Source organism: Monodelphis domestica, chromosome 5, assembly GCF_027887165.1.
Source record: "Monodelphis domestica isolate mMonDom1 chromosome 5, mMonDom1.pri, whole genome shotgun sequence".
NCBI classification, from domain to species: Eukaryota; Metazoa; Chordata; class Mammalia; order Didelphimorphia; family Didelphidae; genus Monodelphis; species Monodelphis domestica.
Window position 1 is genome coordinate 179829036 of NC_077231.1, and position 23984 is coordinate 179853019.

Sequence of the window (23984 nt, forward strand, 5' to 3'; positions counted from 1 at the left end):
TGTGGAGAATAATTCTTATTCAGAAGAGTGCTGACTGGACCTGTTTTTCCTGGTGACCCTGTTCCTTTGAACTGACAAGTGGTAAGTGTAAAGGCTGTCTCCCTTTCCCTTGGCTTTTCTGGAGACACCAGGCTCTGAAGAGGCTCATCAGCTTGAGACTTTTTTCTCTTGACTGGGGCCTCTGAACTCCTGCCTGGCTCAGAGGTGGCTGGAGCAGCTATCTCTCTATTTTTCTTCTCTTTCTCTCTTCCTTAGTATCTTCCCTCTTTATTGTAAAATAAACTACCATAAATTACATTCTGACTTTAGTAATTCATTTGGGATTTAGTAATTAAATCCCTGGAGACCAACTAAAATATTATTCAGTCCAACCATAAATTCATAAATTTAACACTTTCTAGTTTCTTTCTAGTTCCTTCCTTCCTTCCTTCCTTCCTTCCTTCCTTCCTTCCTTCCTTCCTTCCTTCCTTCCTTCCTTCCTTCCTTCCTTCCTTCCTTCCTTCCTTCCTTCCTTCCTTCCTTCCTTCCTTCCTTCCTTCCTTCCTTCCTTCCTTCCTTCCTTCCTTCCTTCCTTCCTTCCTTCCTTTCTCTCTCTTCTTTGTTTTTTTGAGATGGCTAATATGGAATTATATTTTGCACACATATAATTAATTTATTATTTGCCTTCTCCATAGGAGGAATGGAAAGGAGAGAACCAATCTGGAACTCAAATTTTAAAAATAAAAAAATAATAAATATAATGAATAAAATTATTTAACTGTTTTTTTCAAGACTAGTTTAATTCTCCTTATTCATGAAGATCTGAAAATCTGTCAATCTTAAATTTTATGGAATCAAAAATCTAAGATATATATTATGTATGCATATATATGGGGAATAAGCACTGACCTTTTTTGGCCATAAGTATAGATAGATATAGATTTATGTATAGGAATGTCTATATCTGGATATATGTAAATACATATCTACATATTATTTATCTACATGAAAAAGTGGTCAGTTTTTTATCTAGCATGTATTTCAAAAGGAGGTAAAGTGACAATTAAAAAGTATTGATAAGTATAGATTAAAACCAAGAGATTTTGGAATTATTATTGGTCAGCTATTTTGGGGAAAAACTGCTTAAAACCAAAGCTTTCAACCTCCATTGGCATGTCTTATATTTTGCATGTTATATAAGTGGTAGGAGAAAAAAATCACCCTTACAATTTAGCCATTAAGAACATAATTAGATTCATTTTCCAAAAGTAGCCTCAGGAAGAATTGGGAACAATTTTTTTACTGCACTTAGTTTGCAAATGTGAGTTTACAAATATATTTTAAAGTACTTAGTTTCCTCTTCTGAATGTTGCTCATTTTCTCCCAAGATAAAACAAACCTTACAAGCATACAAAGACATACCATTCTGAAATGTATGTACTTGAAAATTATTGTTTTTATTGATGAAATATACATTTGAGGCACTACTGAAGTATTCAGTTCATTTCAACAAGCATTTATGATAAGCTCTTACTATGTACCAGGCACTGTGGTATGATGAACCTACAGAAGAAGATGTTGAAACCATATAGGGCAATCTCAGAACAGAATTTCCATTTACCTTTCCTCAGAAATAAGGATAGACAACGAAACCTGATAGTAAGAAGGTACTTCTTTTCTTAACTGAGTAAATACATTCTTTGTTTTAAGAGGATCAGAATTTATTCATTTTCTTTGCTTTCTTTTTCATTTATTCATCTATCACTTATCCATCATCAATCAATTTATTTATTAATGAATCTTTCTGTGATCTATCTATCTATCTATCTATCTATCTATCTATCTATCTAGTCTTCAAGAGACTGCTTTGGAGTATTGAAGTTATTCTGGAAGTTTCAAGTTCTACCTTTGACACTTCCTGATAGTAGGTACACACATTACTTAACACAAGTAACAGAACTTCTCTCAATATCCATTTGAAGAAAAAAACTCTAAATCACTAATAATTAGAAAAATACATATTAAATCAACATTGAGGTCCACCTTACATCTATCTGATTGGCTAATATGGCAGAAAAAGAAGGTGACAAATATTGCAGGTAATGAGGAAAAACAGGGACAATAATACATTGTTGATGGAGTTGTAAACTGGCCCAACCATTCTGAAGAACAATTTGGTACCGAACCCAAATGGATATAAAATGTTCATACCTTTTGATCCAACAATACCACTACTAGGTCTATATCCCAAAGAGATCAAAGAAAAATATTTATGATAGCATATTTTGTGGTAGGAAAGAATTGGAAATGGAAGGGATATCCAGAACAAGTTCTGATGGAATATTATTTTGGTATAAGAAATAAGGGGGATGGTTTCAAAAGAACTTGGGAAGAATTCTATGAATATATGTAAAGTGAAGTGAGAAGAATCAGGAAATATTTCACATAGGACTACCAAAATGATGATCAAGTATGAAAGACTAGCTACTCTGATCAATACAGTGATCCAAGAAAATTCCACAGGATTCATACTAAAAAAATGCTGTCCATCTCCAGACAGAGAATTGATGAACTCTGAGTGAAGATAGAAACACACATTTTCACTTTCTTTGTGTTCCTCCTTCCCTCCCTCCCTTCCCTCCTCCTCCTCTTCCTCCTCCTCCTCCTCCTCCTCCTCCTCCTCCTCCTCTCCTCCTCCTCCTCCTCCTCCTCCTCCTCCTTCTATTGGTGTTTATAATGTAACTCAAAATAGGACATGCTACTATATTTTGTTTGACAATCTGTTCTGAGAAACAGCTTAACCTCACCCATCATTTTATGGAAAATCCCCACCCCTGAAACTGGATAAAATGGTAATTGTACCAAATTAGCTTAAATCTCACAACAGGGATCTTGACCAATCATCTTTTGCCCTGTTACTTAGTCTTTTAAATATGTATAAACTCTGTTTACTATTCATTTGGGGAGTCTTTGCTTCTTTGGGTAAGACTCCCTGATGGTGAACTCAGTAAACCCTTTTTGGTCCAAATCATGTTTCTCTGCCAATCTGTAATTGTTCCCATTCCCACCATTTACAGTATCAGATTGCTTGCATTCTCAATGGGTGGGGGGAAGGAGAGAATTTGGAAACCAAAATTCAAAAATAAAATGTTAAAAATAAATAACAAAAAAGTCTACCCCTTCTCCCACCTCCCCAACTATGCCACAAGTAACACAACTTACTTTATCATTCAGTTGCTGTATAAATGGAGATTTTTAGCCTTTGGACTTCATCCCCCAGAAATCCCTTAGTATTTCCCCAAATTCCCTTTTCCTGCATCCTCATGTTTTGTGTGATTGTATTTAAGTGCCTGTAACTCCTCCCTCTTGCTCTTTTTTAGATCTGAGACCGTGCTGAATTCAGGCGATTCTTTTGCCCTAGTTATTACTAATAAAACTTTTAAAATATAATAGTTATTGAATATTAATTTTAAAACCCACAGTTACCCAGACAACTCTCTACAACTACATGTTACAGAAAAATTACCGATTTGCACCATTTGAAGGAGAGAATATTCTAGAAAGGGGTGGTGTTACAATCATGAGAGATTGAGTGTCTTATTCATGGGAAGAGTAACATTATAGAAACTCCTTTTCTTATTCTACATCTCTAATACTTTCCCTGCAAGGTATCTTAAACCCAACATGTCTAAAACTGAACTCATCTTTTGCCCCAAACCCTTCCCACTGCCTTGTTCCTAAACTACTTGTCATCTTCAATTCTTTACTTTCTCACTCAGTGATCAAGACCTCTTGTTTCCACTTCTCATTTTCACTTTCATAATATCTTTTCCTTCTCTTTTCTGATATTGCCACCTCCTTGGAGGCTTCTAACCTTACATCTACACTACTGCAATTGCCTGCTTTTGGGCCTCCCTACCTCATGTCTTTTCATACACCAAAGCACCCGCCATTCAGCTGTCAAATTTATTTTCCTAAAATGCAGATCTAACTATATGACCCTCATTCAATGAACTAGTGACTCCGTATTATTATTATCTCCAGCATCAAATATAAAATCCTATGATTGTTTTTAAAGCACTTCGTAATTTGGCCCCTTCACCCTTTTCCAGGTTTCTTTCCTCTGGGTACCAGAGATATTCCTTGCACATGAGACTATCTCCCAGTTATGAGCATTTTTACTGATTGATCCCATGCCTAGAAATCTCTCCTCATCTCCACCTCTTAGCTTCTCTGTTTTCCTTCAAATCTTACTTAAAGTCCCATCATCTACAAGAAACCCCTTTAAGTCTTCCTTAATATCCTCTGTAATTAATACCAATTTTTTCTGTATCTTGTTTGTATGCAAATGTTTATATGTTGTTACCCATTAGAGTATGAACATCTTGAGAGCAGGTTAATTCAGTCTTTCATTGTTTTCCCCAAGCTCTTAGCACAGTGCCCACTACATAGTAGAAATTTAATAAATCCCATTTTGCTTAATAATTAACTATACTTCAATCAATAAACAGATATAGAAATTATTATGGAGGTTTATATTTTAATTTAATTATAAATTATAAAGTAATTTATGTTTTATTGCTTTCCTCTAATGTTTCCATTTCCTAAAAGTGGAGGAGCAGGGCTTTAGGAGAGGGGAATGAAGGAAAACAATTAACTGTAATATCCAGGTAACACATGTTTTACTTAATGATACCCCTAAATATACCCTAACTTCTTGGAGGATATTCATTGTGCTAACATAAGTAGTGCACCGGTCAAATTCTGGTTTGTGATATAAGAGCAATATAAAAGGGTGAGGTTAGAATTGACAAGCTTTAAGTTGTGGTGTAATACCAAAACCTAGAACAATTTTTCTACATGTGAGTATTTTCAATCAAATGAACTAAAAATGAGATGACATGAATAAATTAATATTTTTCAATAAAATTAGTTTTAATAATGGTTTCAGTTCTAATAGTGATGAGCTTAAGTAATTGACCCTGGCCACACAGCTAATATTTAGTATTAGAGTCAGAATATAGTCTAATTCCAAAGTCTAGTGTACTGCTTCAGAATACCCCATTTCCTAAGCATTACAACTAGAAAACTCTGAATCTGCTATCCTTAGGAGAGTTTCAATTCTGCTACTTACTTGTTCCATAACTATGAATCTCTATAAACTTTGGTTTTGTTATCTGCCCTCTTGATGTTAGTGCTTCATAGAATATTAATGATTAGTAAGGTCTAGTAATTACAGGGGAATATTTTTCACATTCTCCATTGTTAATTTATAAAAGCTATAAAAAATCTTTGGCATTATAAATTCTTATCATGTGATATTGTTTATGTTTGCAAATCATGAGCTGACTTCATGATTTAATTTTCTGATTTCCTGGATTAGGATACTCCAGAGAACATATAGATATTTTCCAGGTGACTTACTTGGTAATTAACCAGAGATGTGATGAGAAATTTGTATATATTTCTATCTCTCTCTCCCTCCCTCCCTCCCTCTCTTCCGCCCTCCCTCTCTCTCTCCCTCCCCCCCCTTTCTCTTCTCTGTCTCTGCCTGCCAGCCTACCTAACTGCCTGCCTATCTGTCTCTGTCTCTGTCTTTCTGTCTCTATCTGTCTCTGTCTCTGTCTCTCTCTCTGTCTCTGTCTCTTTTTCAGTTTTGTGGAGGAGGAGCTAAACACTAATTACCTTAATAAATAGGCTACTAAAAGATGACAAGTGCGGTCAGCACCCTCTAAATTTATCACTCTGGACTAAAGCCTATCTGGTCTTGCCCTAGTTGCAACTACTTTTGTGTAAAGTCTTTCTTTTCCTTCTTCCAATTCATCTTGCAGACAATCTCTTGGATAATATTTCTAAAATGCTAATTTGATTATGCTATTACTCTTCTTGAAAATCTTCAATAACTTATACTAAACTCTCTTCTAAAACATACTTTGTTTCTCTGTACCTTTGTCTGTGCTAATTATACTTACCTAAAACAGCAATTCTTTTCCTTTTCAGGTAGCCAAATCCTATCTACTTTTCAATATTTAGCTCACAAACATCACATCTTTTTTCAGGATTCATTCTAAGACCAATTCAAACTATAAATATTTCTCTGTCCCTTGAACTCATCCAATAGGGCTTGTCTGTTTCCCATTTCTCAAAAAATCATATATTTTATCATGACTTATTAGATCTCTTCTACTATGTTATGTAAATTTTTTATTATCTTTAATTATCAAGATTTGTTTTTCTCCCTCTTACTCTCCACTCCTACTGGAAAAAAAATGTAAAACCACTGCAACAAATAACTATAGTCAAGCAAAACAAATGACTGCATTTATCATGTACATAAATATGTCTCATTCTGCCTATTAGTGCATCACCTCTCTGACATGAAGTGGGTAGCATTCTTTATTATTGGTCCTCTGAATTCAAGATTAGGGCAGAAAGTGGCCCAGTGTATAAAGTCCCAGGCTTGAAGTCAGGATGACCTGAGTTCCAATTCATTCTTGGATATTTGCCAGCTGTGTTAGCTGGGGGAATTCATTTAACCTTGTTTGTCTCAGTTTCCTCATCTGTAAAATGAGCTGGAGAAGGAAATGGTGAACCACTCCAGTGTCTTTGCCAATAAATCTCCTAATGGGGTCATGAAGAGTTAGACATAACTGAAATAAGTGAATAACAAGATTCAAGGTTGATCATTGTGTTGATCAAAGTTCTTAAATCTTTCAGTATTGTTCATTTTTTACTATGTTGATGTTACAGTTTAAATTATTATCCCGATTCTGCCTACTTCAGTCTGCATTAGATCACACAAGTTTCCCTAGGTTTTTCTGAAACTACTCCCTTTATCATTTTTATAGCATAATGGTATGACATTACATATATATAACATCATCTGTTCAGTCATTCCCCAATTGAGGGGTATCATCTTAGTTCATGGTTCTTTCCTGGTATGAAAAAGAACAAATATTTATGTATATATGTATATATATATATGTCATTCTCCATTTTAACCACCTTGTGTTACAGGTCTAATTCTAAATACTGAATTAAAGGATATGCACAGGTAAGTAACATTTAGGGCAAAGTCCCAAACTGCTTTCCAGAACAACTGGAACAATTCACAGTTATACCAACTGGACATTAATGTACATGTTTTTCCACAGCTCCTCCAGCATTGGTGATTTTCCTTATTTATTACCTTTGCTAACATGTACAAAATAGAACTTCAGACTAGCTTTAATTTGCATTTCTCTACTTATTAGTGATTTGAAGCATTTTTAAAAATATAGTCCTAATTATCTTAGATTTTTTTCCCCTTGAGAACTGCCTTTTCATATGCCTTGACCATTTATCACTTGGAGAATGGTTCTTTTTCTTATAAAATTTAATCAGTTCCTTGGATAAAATACCTTTACTGGAGAAGTTTGCTGCAAAAATGCTTCCCATTATTTCCCTTCTAATCTTAACTTTGTTGGATTTGTTTGTTGCAAAATATTAATATTTTATGTAATCACAGTCATCCATTTTTCTTCTGTGATTTTCTCTGTTTGGGGATAAGGATACTTTTCCTAAACATAGATCTGAAAGGTAACTTTTTCCTTGTTCTAATTTTACAATATAACTTTTCATGTATAGTCCAAGTATTCATTTAGACTTAGCTTGGGATATAGTGTAAGAGGTTAGTTTAAATTTAATTTCTGCCAGGCTGCTGTCCATTTGTCCTAGAAGAATTTTGCCAAATAGTTAATTTTTATCCCAGTAAATATTTCTTTATGTTTGTAAAATACATGATTATTAGGGATTTTTGCTTTGACCTATTGTATACATATTGGTTGAACTCTTTATTTTTAACTAGTATTGAATTGTTTTGTTCATTATTGCTTTATAGTATATTTTGAGATCTGATACTTCTATGTTCCTTCCACTTTCACCTTTTTTCATTATTTACCTAAAAATTCTTGACCACTTGTTCCTTGCAATGGCTTCAATTATTTTTTTTTCTGGTTCTATAAACTGTTCCTTTGTTAGATTGTTTTCCATGGCACTAAATAAATTAATTAATTTAGATAGCATTACCATTTTTGTTATATTGGTCTGGCCTACACATGAGCAATTTATATCCCTCAAATTATTTAGATCTGACTTTATTTGTGTAAAGAATGTTAAATGGTTGTATTCATAGAGTTTCTATGTATACCTTGTTAGGTAAATTCCAAAGTATGTTCATTCTGTTGTAAGTTTAAATGCAATTTCTCTTTCTACATCTTCTTGTTGAAATATCTTCTTGTTAAATGACCATTTACTTTGCTGAGAAGTTTAATTATTTCAGCTAATTTGCATACTGTAATATCATCTATAAAAGTGATCATTTTGTATCTTCTTAACCTATACTTATTGCTCAATTTATTTTTCATGTTTTATTTATTTCCAGAATTATATTAAATAGGATTGATATGCATAGATACCACTGCTTACTCCTAATCTAAATAGAAAGAGTTCTAGTTTTTCACCATTAAACATATGTACTATGTAGATTACATTTTTGAAGAAAATAGTGATAATTCATTTAATTTTTTTATGTATAGATTATTTGCCACATTGAGGAAAAGTCCATTTATTATGCTTTCTGGTATTTTATTCAAATCAACCCAAATATTGTGTTTTGTCAAAAGTGTCTTTTGATATAATCAGGCAATTTTTAATTTGTATTTTTAAAAATAATTAATGCAGTCTATTATGTTGACATTTTTCAAATTAAGGTTACATTGAATTTCTGGAAATGAATCCAACCAGGTCACGGTACATAACTTTTTTAGCCTTTTTATTATCATTTACTTAACATTTTAAAAATCAAGGTTCCTTTGGGTTGTTAGCCTATAGTTTTCTTTTTCTGTTTTAACTCTCTGCTTTAGGTATCATGTTCATATTTATATCATCAATGGAATTTAGTAGCAGCTCCTCTCTTCCAATTTTTGAAAAGAACATGCTATTAGAGTTGATTTTTTAAAACTTATAGTTTTCAATTGTGAATCTATCTGATTCCAGTTTTATTTTTCCTTTGCAAGTTTTATTATCACTTGTTTAATTTATATTTTCTGAGGTTTTATGGTTTAAATTCTGCATTTCTTTTTCAGTTAAACAGAATATTTTATATTTTTCATAAATATTCGTATGTGTCACTTAAGTTTTTAGCTTGGGGGCATATAGTTGTACAAGTAATTTCTAATATCTCTTATTTCTTTGTTGTGAATTGTTGATTTTCATTTTTTATACCTGTAATACTCTTTCCCTTTCTTATTTTCAGTAAAATTAACTTCTGGCATTTCTATTTTTTTATCCCTTCCTGCAAAGAAATGCCTGCTCTTAATTTCATTTATAATTTTTTTGTTCTCAGTTTTGTTGATTGCTGATTTTTAAGATTTCTCTTTTAATGTTTTTAGATATTTACATTTTTCATTTTTTTTGTTTTTTTCTTTGTTGACTGTCCAAATTATTGATCTTTTTCTTTTTTTGATGAAAGCATTTAGGGATAACATTTTCCTCTAAGCATAGTCTAGGTAAATCTCAACATTTTTTACATCTTGTCATTATTTTTTTAATACATCATCTATCATTTCTATGATTTATTCCTTGACAAACCAATTCATTTCAATTAAATTATTTATTTTCCACTTAAGTTTTAAGTTTTTTTTTTATCCATGATCTTTTATTGAATATAATTTTTATTGACCAGAAAGGAGTATGTTTAATATTACTGAATTTGTTTGGGAAATGTTTAAGCCTGCTTAAATTTTGTAAAAGTACCATCAAAGCTGTGATATGTATATTCTTTTCTATTCCCATTCAATAATTGCCAGACCTCATTCATATCTATCTTTTCAAAAATTCTATTGATGTCCTTAACATCTTGGGGTTTTTTGTTGTTGGTGTTTGTTGTTGTTGTTGTTGTTTGGTTATATAAGAGAGTAAAGTCAGATTCAGTATGCAAGAAAAGCAACTCAAGTGGGGGATCAGCAAGGAAGACAGAGAATTTCAGGAAGGAACAGAGTTGCTGAGAAGATTCAAAAGCATTTACTTCACTTCTCTTTGGGAGCTTCTCATGGGTAGTTGGTCTCAGAGAAATCTCTGAAACAGAAAGACCTTCTGGGCATTTTCTCATCTCTGTGAATTCAACCCCCTTGGATCCAGTTGGTGAGAAAAGGAGTGGCTAGGAATTTATTATAAAGTCATTCATCCAAAATAATTTTCCTTTCTATCCCCTAAAGTCTGTCCTTGAACTTTGTACTACCACCTGGGTAGACTGAAGTCAAGACAGCTCTCATAACTGACCTAAGAAGGTCAGGCAGGGAGCCTGACCCTTCAGCATTTGGGGAGGGGGTCAGTTGTTAGCCTTAGGAATCTCCTACTTCCCACTTTCCCCTTTCTTACCCAATAATCCTATTTACCTATCTTGTGTGTGTCCCTTTAGATCAAGTGCCTGCCTCATAATATCCAGGGAGAGAGACCTGAAGCTTGGGGTGGAGAGCTATACTTTCTCCTCAAGGAAGAAGAATCAGTTTCAGTCCTTAACTTTACATTCAACCCAGTCTCTGAAGAGATATGTCTGTAATTCTGAAGACAACTAATGCTGGTTTTACTATGGAAAGAGAGGGAAGGAACAATCTATCCCCCCTCTCCACCTTCTTTCTCCATTTCATCTCTCATTCTCTAGCCTCAAGTAAACGTAGCAGGTGGTTACATTTCCCCATCCATTACAGTTACATTTGTATGGTTTTGGAAGGGGTATACTTGAAGTCTCCCATCATTATGGTTTTACTTTGTAGTTCTCCTCATTTAGCTTTTTAATTTTATTATTATTTAACTATTCATCTATTTCTGCTTTCCCCTTAGATAAAATTTATGTGGGGTGTGGGCAAGGAGTTATAATATTGCTTAACTTCATGACAATTTTCATTGGACATAAAACTAGAACATTTCTGGAACTAAGTATGTTTATTCTTTATATAGTTTAAATTTCTGTATAAGATGGTAATAGTCCATTTTGATTTCTGTTTCTTTACCATTTCCCATTTTGAAAATCTATTGAAACAATTACTTGTATATTGTTATATCTGAATCCTCTGATTCTGCTAAAACTTCTTAATTTTTTTAGTTGGCTGAGGATCTAATCAAAATCCTGATCTCTTCTGCTTTAAGACTATAGGCCTTAGAGTGTTTTTCCTGAAAGGATGAAAGAAAAAAAAAACGTGAGAAATAATAAATAATATCAATGGCAAAGTGTGTTTGTTTTAAACGAGAATTTTATTATATCTTTTCTTTAACATATTATGTATAACATAGCAAATTCCTCAACCTTGTAAATATAAGATATGCTGGCCTTGGGAAGCAAGGGGAGATGTTGGAATCCTGATAGTAAGTGAAAGGATCTTGATTTATTCTGAGCTCTTGAGTAGCTACATTATTTCCTATGGAAACTAAAATATATACTTGTGAATGTTATAGTCTTTTGTCTCACAGTGATGAAAAAGAGGCAGAGATATTTGAATCACTATTAGGTCTGTTTCATTTTATGACTTTAACCCTTCAAAATAAAAGAAAAATCAAACATTGAAGATTATTTCAACAAATCATAATATTGGAAGAACAGTAAATCTTGAGAACTCATCATAGATTTCTTTTTCCCCCCTTTTTTGTTTCCAGGGGCTATTCTTTAGCTTCTGGTAGAGTCATTTTAAAAGTTAAAGAAAGAGAACTTCTGGTAATTTTCTCTCTAAGAACTCATAATACTGAATTGCAAGGCATAACATTTCTTTTCACTATGATACCTACTCCAGAGTGATGACCTAACCTTGTAAAAGGATATAAACTAAGGGCTAAAGATTTAGAAATGCTAAGACTATTAACCACACAGGTTATCTTTGACATTATAAAGTTATATATTATCCTTCAATCTGGGTTGTAATACAAACTATTCTTTTTTCCTTTAAACTACATATCAGCTTTTACTTCATCTCCTAACCTTTTTAAAATTCTGTCATATCAAAAACTCTCTTCTTTCTTTTTCCTTACAGAGAACACATTTTAGTGAAAGTGCCTTGGACTTGTATTCAGATGACTAGATTTAAATTTATTAACTCTGTGACCCTGGGCAACAAATTTAACTTCTAAGTCTCACTTATCCACTAAAGGAGATCAGATTTGAAGTCCATAAAACTTTGGTTCAGGAACTGCCTTTGACATATACTATGTAATAATAACTGTTCATATTATTTAACTATCCATTTCCCCCCAACCTGCTTTCTAAAATGAGTTGCCATTCTGCATTAGTGAAGGGGTTTCTATACTAGGAATTCCCTATTCACATAACCATATGTACTGATTTTCACCAAAAGCTCTTCCCCCTTCATTCCTCACAAAATTTACCCTATCTCAATTCAAGAAACATTCAAATTTTTACTATGTGTTTTGGCATTAAAAATGAAACTGATTACATTTTTTATTATGATCTCAAAAGATATCAATAGATGTAAACATTTCAATATTTAAGGAATAAGAAAGGATTGTTTAAGAGATAATGAACTGTTATGTAAGTTTGTTTTTCTTAGATATAGAACCAATTTAAGTTGGTAATTACTATTTTTCACAGATAGAAGCCAAATGATTAATAATGTAGAAGCCATTTCTGAATAAACATTGAATAGTTACATTATTAATTTGTTAAAACAAAAAAGTAAAAAATTAACACCAAATTATAAAAAAAGATAAAAATGAAGAAAAGATTGTATGCATTAAAGATAAGATTCAATCTGTATTTTTCAAATAATCTATTGATGTCAACAAAATCAAATAGATAAAGGAGTAGATATTGATATAAACTCATCATTTCCTATATGTTTAACCATAGAAAAACAATTGATGCAATCAAGAGGTCAAAAGAACCTAGAAATTATACCCAATAAAGAATAAATGATATCCCTACTCATAAGAGTAGTATATTAGCCAAAGACAATTATCAGTTAAGAAACTGAATTAATTTGTAAAGCCTGGCAAGGGAAAATGGTAGAAGATTAATCTTCATTGCCTTCTAAAACTGTTAAAATTAGGAAAGGGAAAACAAATTTGTTTAAAACTGGCATGACATTGAGTTGAGCCAAATCATCCCAAGTATACTTACAGAGAACAGGAAGGAGATGGATAAAGAAATGAAAAGCACTTGACAACCCTTCTATAATGATCTACCCTCTTTTTTGAGGACAGTGGATAAACTACATTTTGGCTCTAATATTTCCAGTTCCCAAAATGCTGTTCAAAGAAGGATAAATATTATTAAAGAAAATGGGGGTAGAATAGAGAAAACACTTAGCTGAACTCTCCCAACATTCCCATATAAATAACCTTAAATAATACTCTAGATTGAATTTTGGAGTGGGAGCTACAACAAAATGTCATAATGAGACATCTTACCATTCCAGGACAATATAGAGGCTTGGAAAGAGATATCTGTGACATGGAGGAGGAGGCTGGTCTAGTATACACATGGATATGTGTGAAACAGAGGTGGGACCAGGTTGTAGACACAGAAGCAGTAGTAGTAGCTTTAGGAATTCTCAAGCCAGAGAAAGTAGGCGGATCTGGTAACGGGTTAGGAAGAGACTACATGTTATCCCTGTGCTAGTACTAGATGAAGGACCAAATATTGTTTGTCAACTTCATTATCTAGTCTACTTTTTGGTCATATTCCAAGGTCAGAGAGGAACTCATTTTATCAGGATGGGTGGAAGGCCTGATGGGCAGTATCATTTTTAGCCCCAAGGTATCATGAACACTGAGGAACAGTATTGGAGGAAGGAGGAACCCTGAGGAGCAATATTAGTTGCAATTCCAAATATTCAGAGACCCTTTCTTGGTAAGAAACAGTGTAGATCAAGAGATCAGTGACTCTACTTTTCCCCAAATCATTCTACTTTTGACGTGCTGAAAAATCCAAACCTCAGAACTAACTCTGAAAATAGGAATATGAAAAAGCCTAAAGCTTGAGAAGAGCCCTTCCCCCACCATACCAGGATCAGAGCCCAACCCTAATATTAAGTTGCAAATCAAGAAATAGAGTAGAAAAATGAACAAACAACAATAAGAACAACGAAACTGACCATGAAAAGTACATGCTGATAGGAAAGATCAAGATGCAAAATCAGAAGAATACAATGAAATCAAAACTGTTACAAACAGCCTCAAATAAAAAAAAAACTGAGTTGAACAAAAACTAAGGAAGAGTTACTGGAAGAGCTAAAAATAATTTCAAAAACCAAATAGGAGTAGTAGAGGAAAAATTAGGTAAAGAAATAAAAACAAAAGAAGAAAATTATGAAATAATAAATAGCTTGGTAAAAGAAAGACCAAAAAATATTAAAGAAAATAACCTCTTAAACAAAATTGGTCAAATGGAAGAATAGGCACAAATATTCACTAATGAAAGCAACTTCTGAAAATCAGAATTGTCCAAAGGGACAGAGATCTAATCCATATAGCAAATATTATTTTAAAAAGAAAAAGGAAAAATTGACCAAAAATCAGCAAAATTAATTAATGATTTCAAAATCTGAAAATGAGTGGGAAGAGATATCTTCTCAAATATTTGAGGATATGATAATTAATTATAATTTTGTAACATTTGTTTTATCTTGTGATATTTTTCTATTTATATTTTTATAGTTCTTGTAAATATCGTTTTCTTCATTCTGCTTACTTTAACCTGTGTTAATTCATGTAAGTCTTTGCATGCATCTTTAAATCAGTCATATTTATTATTTCTTATGGCACAGTCATTTCATTATATGAATATACTACAATTTATTTAGCCATTCTGAAGTGGATGTATGTAATTTTTGCTTCTAGTTCTTTCCTACCACAAAAATACTAGAACAGTATTTTGGTATATATTAAATTAGGATTAGGGGTATCTCTGGTATGGAGGGCTTTTTGTGCCCTTCTAGGGCAGCTCTCCAGCCTCCGACCCGCACCTGACACCCAGCTCTCACTTGTGGCTCCCAGTAGCTGCTAGCATACGGAAGCAGCCACACCCCGGGCAACGGTTTCAACAGGCTGGCTAAACCTTGTGAGGGTAGCCATCGGGTCATAGACCCCTGGTTAACCAGGGCTTTGCTCACCCAGCATGTGAAGACTGCTTTGGCTGAACAGATGGAAGAAACCAATAAGAAGGTTCAATGGCTGAGATGGTGATGCAGCAAAGCATTGTGGAGTGCTTAGGGCATGTTGGAGCACAAAAGACAACAGGGCCATCCAATGCAGCTGAGGAAGTCTCCAGGTGTAACGACTTTTCGTGCCACTGGACCCAGGCTTCCAACACCGAGAGAGTGGGACTGTCTCTGTGCATCGACTTTTCCACTTAAATCTCCTTCACGCACTCATCTATCATAGATGAAAACGCACAAAGACAATTGTCATCCTCGGTTACCGAGAGACTACTACTAGGGGTAGTAAAATTATATGTTAGTTTATCTTGGTAGAAATCTGTTGGAATGCATTGTGAGAAGATGGCAAAATAGGATGTAAAGCTTTCTTGTCCTCCTAAATTCCCCATAAACAACCAAAATTACTCCATAAAATCAGCATGGAAAATGGTAAAATAGGAGTCTAGAGTGAAGCTGAACAGTCAGGGACAACTAGGGACAAAGGGTTTATGACTTCTATGACTCCAGTACCTTCTGTAGGCCCTGGGGGTGGGGGCAGGAACAGAGTAAACAGAGGGAATCCACAAAGCAACCCAAGAGTGTAGGATTAGGAACTTCTCCTTGCTTCCTGAGCAGTGGGACCCTATATAATGGAGAATACTATTGGTATCAGAATCCACAGGTAGAGGGCCCTGGAAACAGCTGTGTCTACTATAGCCCTAGATTGGAAGACCTTGACTGGTCCATAGCTGGGACCCAGAGGTATGGATATTTCCTTATGAGTAGAAACTCAAGACTTATTACTAATACATGAGGGACTTTGGAGGCTTGAAAAATGTGGAGTGGATACCACTGTAGGAAAGGAGTGAGAAAGTAGCACACATTGTTGAGTGTGGTTTCTAAGGGACTGGGACCCTCTTAATTGAGGTCACTCCCAGGAGAGTGGAGTGCCTGATGATGCTATAGAGGGAAGTGAACTGGCCACTTGCAGTTGCATTAGCAGAACTGCCTGGAGACTCTGGTTGGAGTAACTGAGATCTATCATGGACTTGTGGTTGTGCAAGAGACTTGGAGTACATCTGACTCTGGACTATAAAAATTGGAATAACTAAATAGGATCTAGAAAAAACAAACACACAAAAATTCTGAGACCTGAGGTAACATACACCAACATGATAGGAACCCTGAGATTCCAGAAAAAAGACCCTAATTAAATCTATTGCCCTAGCCACTAAAATTAATTTAAATAAGTAAACAAAAAAAGAACAAGCAAAGGAGAAAAAACAAATGTTGATAGCTATTATGAGGAGAAAGAAGATCTTGACTCAAAATCTTCGATTTTACAAACAGCAAAGAAATACAAGAAATAACTAGGAGCTCAAAAAGAACTTTTGGAGAGCTAAAAAAGACTTAAAATACCAAATGATTGAAGTGAAGGAAACCTTAAGAAAAAAATAAGAACAATGCAAGAAAATCAAGAATGATCGAAGAAAAATGTGAAAGACCACTGAAATAGAAAAAGAGATCTAGAAACTTACAGAAGAAAAATAATTTACTAAGTACTAGAACTGGATAAGGGAAAATTGATTTCCTAAGACAACAAACTACAGTAATGCAAATTCGAAAGAATGGAATTCATGGAAGAGAATATGAAACATTGCATTACAAAAAACCTAACCTGGGAAATAGAACAAGAAGAGATAATAGAAGAATAGTTGAACTCAAGGAAAGTTACAATCAAAAAAGAATTTAGACAGTATACTGCAAGAAATCATCAAGGAAAAGTTCCCATAAATTTTTGAAATAGAGAATAGAATGGAAATGGAAAGAATCCACTAATCACCTTAAAGAGACCCAAGAATGAAGATGCACAGGAATGTCATTGCTAAACTCTGTAGCCCTCAGATTAAGTGAAAAAATACTACAGAACAAAAAAAATGTAAATACTGTGGAACTATAGTCAGTATAACATAAGACTTAACCGTCACATTAAAAGAATGCAGGATATGGAATACAGTATTTTGCAGAGCAAGAGAACTGAATTTCCAATGAAGAATAATATCTGGCAAAGATGAGCATGATTCTAAAATGAAAAATTGGATATTTAATGAACTGTGACACAGCTGGGGTCCAGCCCCTCTTGTGACTTCAGGGGGTTCTCAGCAGAACTGAAGAAGTTTCAACTATTCTTGGAGAAAAACTCAGCAGAAAATTTGATCTATAAGAAACATATGTAAATAAAAAATCATTTGATTCTGATATGGGAACATGTAATCTATGGCCCTTGAGAATGTCTTCATTACTTGGATATTATGAAGGGGTAAATATGGATGGAAGACTTGAGGTAGAGGGAATATAATGGAATGAGCTAAAATGTTAGTAGAATAGACCAGGAATAGGCTTGGTGAGATGGCTATTTCATATGGAGGAGGAATGAGAGATGAACTGCCAAGGAGAAGGGCATAATGAGGTAGAGGACTGGGATTACTAGAATCCAACTCTTCTCATAGAGAACATCTGTCAGAGGTTGATAACTCAGTCCATCTTAGACAAAGATCTGAGTGCCCTTGTCAAGAGGTCAATAACTCAGGGTCTGTCTGAGAATCGGTCCAGGTGCCTTCTTCCTCACCTTCTTTAGGCTTTTCATAACAAGACATGTTATTGTTGACCATTCCATGAACCTGGATGGTGCTTGGAATCATTATCTTACCCCAGGTGCCATATGTACAATTCTTGGAACCATTATCTTAAACCAATTCTTGGAACTATTATCCTACCCCAGGTGCCATATCTACCATTCTTGTTACACTTTCCCAAGGACTTTTCTCAGGGGATTATTTTTGCTTTATGTGGTCTGTACCTTTAAAATACGTAACTACCTTCCATTAAATGTACACACCTGCCATGAGCAAGTGTGACCCTTCTGACCTACACTGCATCTTTTGATTCTTATCTTCTCTGCTTGCCTTTACCTACAGGTGGGGCCCTTCAGCCTTTGTATTCCTCTTATTGTTTTTCCCTTGCCTTTACCTGGGGAACTCTGGTCCTAGTCCTGCCCCCCTGCAGAGCTTTTACAAACATCAATCACAATTAGAAAGGTAAAAAGTTCTTAACATATAGAAAAACAGGAGGGAGGGGGAATGGGATAAAGTAGGAAGTAGGGGTCCCTTTGAGGGGGACTGAGGGAATAAGAAAAGGAAGAGTTGGTTAAGAGAAAGGAGGACAAGAGGATAAGAAAAGGAAGAGAAGAGAGGGATACTAGAGAGGAGTGTATATCAAGAGGTAGGAGGGGTAAAGTGAAGAGATAAAATCAAGAAGTAGGAGGGCACAGTTGGGGGATAAGGAAGGGATTTTGGGAAAGGTGGATAGCATAAGAATGAAAAAATTAGGGGAAAGGGATAAAAGAGCAACTTGTTGAAAGGTAAGTTAATTTGGAACTAAGAGGGCAAGGAGAGGAAAGGTATTAGTCAAAGGAAATTGGACATCTAAGAATAGCATTGGAACAAAAGTTTCACAGTGTATGACCAAGATGGAAAGACTTGTTTTGGAAAGAGTATGTTTCTGATAACAGATTATATCTGCTACCTATGGACCAATCTAGCAAAATATGGTCCTTGTGATATATGCTAACTGAGAACCATGTATGCTAAAATGATCAAATTAAATGCTGATAGGAACATGGAGAAACAGGCCCAATATTACATTGCTATGACAGCTGTGAATTTTTTGAAAGCAAGAAGGAAATATACATCAAGAGCTATAAAGTTGTTAATTGACTTAGAGATCTCATCTCTAGGATTAGGCTCAAGGTTTTACTCTTTGAGAGGGTAAAAAGCTAATATTCATGGTATATTTTGGAATTGTTTGTTATGATAAAATAACTAGAAATAACACAAATTCAATAAATATGAGAAATGGCTGAATAGATTGTGCTATTTGAACATAATGGATTGTTATTGTTAGTAGAAACAACAAATATTGGAAATAAAGAAAATAAGTGAAATATATGAAGAGATGAAAAGAATAATAATACACACCATTATTATAATAAAAATGAACAGCCACAAAATCAAGAGAAAAATTATCCAAAGAAAACAAATACAAAAGGAACTCAAAAGTAGAGGATGCTTATATTAGACACAAACATAAGTTACATATCTTTAAACAAATTGTAAACAAATGTGTAGTTTGTGGTTTTGTACATAATCTTTTTTATGCATTTTTTGTTAAAAGTTTTGTGGTGGTGGTTACTAAGTATATAATAAAAATTTTTAAAGAAAAAAGAAAACTTGGAATTATGCCTATTGGTCAATAAACTTATTTTGATTTTGAGTTTATAGACATTTTGTTAGTATATATCAGTTGCCTTGTGAGGGAGAGAAAGGAAATTTAATAGAACCATCATCATAGGAAGAAAATCACCTTTGAAATCATTCCATACAGATAATATGCCAGTATCATCATTTTAACATGCAAATGATGGTATATTTAAGAAGTTTTTAATGCTTGAGAGAAATTACATTATGAATTTCTTCATTTAAACCTATAGAAAAATGTATAGTCAGTTCATAACTTGCCTTAGTTGTCATTGCTGCTTGGTGCGTAGACTAGAAATGTCATCGGTTCTGAGTCACAATTCTGGCTCTGGAATCAATCAGTTCAGTGAGTGCATGAATGAAGGAATTATAAAGCTTTATTAAGTACTGACTATATTAAAAGTACTCATTATACAAACAGAAAAGACAGATGATCCTGTTCTCAAGGAACCCACATTCTTACAGAGAGAGAGATGATGCATAGAGATTTCAACTTTAGGGTACAGGACAGTAGCTAAGTGGATGATAACATAGCTTTAGTGTCACTTTTCTCCATGAAACAATATCCATTTAACCATTTAATTGTTTCAAAGTCCATGGTAGATAAAGTAACCATTGCTGATAGACGCTAAGGAAAGAACAAGCAAGGGAGTGCTTATCATGCCAAACCCTTCATTTCCAAATTGTGGCATGGGAGCACGAATGTCAAACACCAAGATCAATTAGTCAAATGAAGGTCCATACAGAGTTTATAGTAAGACTAGAATGGATTCTATGGATTTGGGAAGAAGTAAAGATTTGTTTTGAAAACTTTAGTTCCTCAAATCTTTTCCACTTAAAGATAGTCTCCCATTAAGTGCTATCTGGTAGTAGTATACTCTTTCTTTTGGCCAATGTTTTTAAAGAGGAAATTTACCGTATGTCAACTTTTACAGTTAACCAGAAGTAAATTTGTATGCTATGTTTGAAAATTTAATTAGCTACCATCTATATAGACTTTAAAGTTTGAGAAATATTTCACATGTGCTATCTCATTTGATCTTTGCAATAACTCTGTGAGATAGATGCTATTATAATCCCCAGTTTACTGATAAGGAAACTGAGACTAGATATGTGGTGGTAGTCTCTCGGTAACCAAGGATTGTGTTTTTGTGCACAAAGACACCTGTGCATTGTAAACCTTAAAATTTCTTAGACTTATAAATGTTGGAAATTTCACCATTGGGAAATTTCATACTTGAAAAAATTTCCTATTGATAGTGGGTCTTGACTATTGGAATGTGAACCCCATTGGCATGGGAGGTTCCTCCTCCTCCCTTCTTAAGATTACTTTAGGACAGAAACCTTTTGCTAAACAATGGAAAGGGCTTTGACCTATGCTTAAGCATAGAACAGGAATTTCTTTGAGTCATGATTGATTTTAGAATTGATACAATAGAGATACTTGGAATGACAGAACCAGGTCTTGGAAATAATCTCCACCCTACTCAGTCCTAACAGGATTTAGGAAGGGCTGTAGCAAAGGATCAAGATTTAATTATTTGAGAATATGACCTTCAACAGACATGTGCAAAGCCACAGACCTCCTGGCAGTCCTGGGTTAAGCTAGAGCCACCATTGGCAAAGGGAAGACATGGACAGTGATTGGTAGATGTGAGAACTGAGGGGAGGGAACTTGGATGGTTTGCTTAAAGAGAGAGGGGTCTGAGGACTGAGGGGTGGATGGTTGGAGAGGTTTTTGGTTTGAGAGGTGGTTGGTTGGAGAGTTTTGGCTCTGAGTGGTTGGAGAGGTGCTCTGAGAAGCTTGCTCTGAAGGAAGCTGGAGGTGGAGACCCCTGAGACTGTTTCTCCATTTTGGTCATGTGAGTAATAGGGACTGATCTCCTTTCTTTGCCCCAGCTATCTAAGGGCTTGGGCCTTTTGGCCCAGCCTAAACAGAAGGGGTATTTAAGCCCTATTCCCTTCTCTCCCCTTTCTCTCTCCCTCTCTCTCTCTATCTCTAATACCTTTCTTCATCCTGTTTGTAATTAAACTCCATAAAAGGTTGACTGCTGACTTGAGTTTTCATTTAGGAATTACATAGCTAAATTCCTTGGCGACCTTAAATTAATATATATCAGTATTTTAAAGTGATTTCCTTGTCACAGAATGAAGATTTAAGTGGAAAAGTCGATGCACAGAGACAGTCCCATTCTCTCAGCATTGGAAGTTTGGGTCCAGTGGCACGAAAAGTCGTTACACCTGGAGACTTCCTCAGTTGCATTGGATGGCCATGTTGTCCTTTGTGCTCCAACACACCCTAAGCACTCCACAGTGCCTTGCTGCATTGCCATCTCAGTCGTTTAACCTTCTTATTGGTTTTTTCCACCTGTTCTGCCGAAACAGTCTTCACATGCTGGGTGAGCAAAGCCCTAGTTCACCAGGGGTCGACGACCCGATGGCTACCCTCACAAGGTTAATCTGGCCTGTCAAAGTCGTTGCCTGGGGTGTGGCCGCTGCCACATGCTAGCAGCTACTGGGAGCCACAAGTGAGAGATGAGTGTCAGGTGAGGGTCAGAGGCTGGAGAGCTGCCCTAGGAGAGCACGACAAGCCCTCCGTACCAAAGATATTACTCCTCCCTGAGCACCCCATATACCCCTAGATATATAATGTAATTTACCCAGTCACACAACTACTATTGGAATTTTAGCTTGATTCTTCCTGATTCCAATTCCACGGCACCATCTTGATGTAGGGATGCTAAGTCTCTTAATTTGGACTGAGAGGATGATCTCTGTTTTTTTTTCTTTTTTCTCATCCCCTTAAACCTTAGATCTACAAAAACTGAGGATAGTAGGAGAGGGTAAGTACACAAAGGGAATACTGGTGAAGATTTTAAATATTTTACAGAAACATTCAGGTCATCCCATATGCCAGGTCAACTGACTTTGGCTTCTAAAAGTATAACAGATTATCTGTGCACCCTTCAGTAAATGATTTTATCCTAGGAAATTAATATCAAGCAGCTTACTACAATGCTTTTAATGTCGCCAATCAGCACTCATGAATTCTTATTGACATTGTTCTCAAATTGAGTTATAAAATTACAGGATGAGGATCAAGATATGATTTTGCTGCTCCATGCCATAGTAATGTCCTAAATGATTAAGAATGTACAATTTCATGTTTTCTATAAAGATTGTAGTACACTCTGGGAACTGTATCAATGTTAAATAACAATAGTATTACCAAGGACACGATGTGATCATCGCTCAAGTGCCCAATGGCTGTACCTTACCCTTTACTCTTCATAAAGTTCTGACACAATCTCATACCACAGCTAACTAGGCCAATTGCATTATCTGTAATCATTAGTTTCTCCCTGATTCACTGCTTATAATTGACATCATTACATTTAGTTAGATTAAATTTGATAAAATGGAGTGATTCAAAGTAGCCAGTTAAGTGAACCCATAAAAAGAAAAGTGATTAGTAATTGGGGGGAAATGAAAATAATGAAATACATTATGATAATTATTATTATGCTTCTCTATCAAATTGTCCTTTTTATTTCATTCCCCTCTCTTCCCATCCCCCATTATTTACAAATATTTTTTTAAAAGGTTGTTGATCTTGGTGTTTATTGTATGTAAAGAGAGGAATCATATGAAATGAATAAGGGCTTTGTCACATTCAGTTGCATTGATCCAGAAATTAATGGAATCAAGTTGGATTAATGAAGTGTATTCCCCAAAATGTTTTTCCCTCCTCTCTACCCTCAGCCACAATTTTCTTCCCTCTGTTACTGATGGTTGTGTTTCAGTGACTGCTACCTTGGACTTCATCAGATAGGGTTTGGCATTGACCCACAGTGAATTTTTCTATGATTGATCACTCCCTTGGGGCTTACAATGAAATACTAGTAAAATCATGGAAAGCATATTCAATATGATATTCTCTTTCATAAACTAAACATTCTTTTATTAATTGATTTTTCAATGATATATTTCATGCCACCAGAAAAGGCTCAAGATTGGGCAGTGATGGAGTTATATAGTAGAATTATTTGTGATTCCAGAGTATAACATTCTTAGTGAGTTGGTTCAATATCTGTGCCATTTAACAACAAAAGATTCTTTTTATTTTTCAGTTTATTTCATTATGTCCACCTTTCATCTACTTGGCTATTGAACAATTTTGTACAGTAATGTTTAATATCCTTTCTCTAGTTAATTTTATTTCCCCTTTTCTATCATTACATTGCAATCCAGGTATATAACTCTAATGTTTACCATACCATAGAATAGAGTTGTGTCATTCTTGGCACTATAACTTGAAGATTTTTGTTGTGCTTATACTATGCTTTATAGCACTACTTAAATGAAGACACTTAAAATCAGAAGTTGGTCTGCAAATTATCAAGTAAGTAAACTGCATTATTCTCAGCAAATTCTATCATCACTTCAATATACTACTTTCACTCCATCTTCTTGTTCTCTTCTGACTTCCAGGCCATTTTTGTAATCT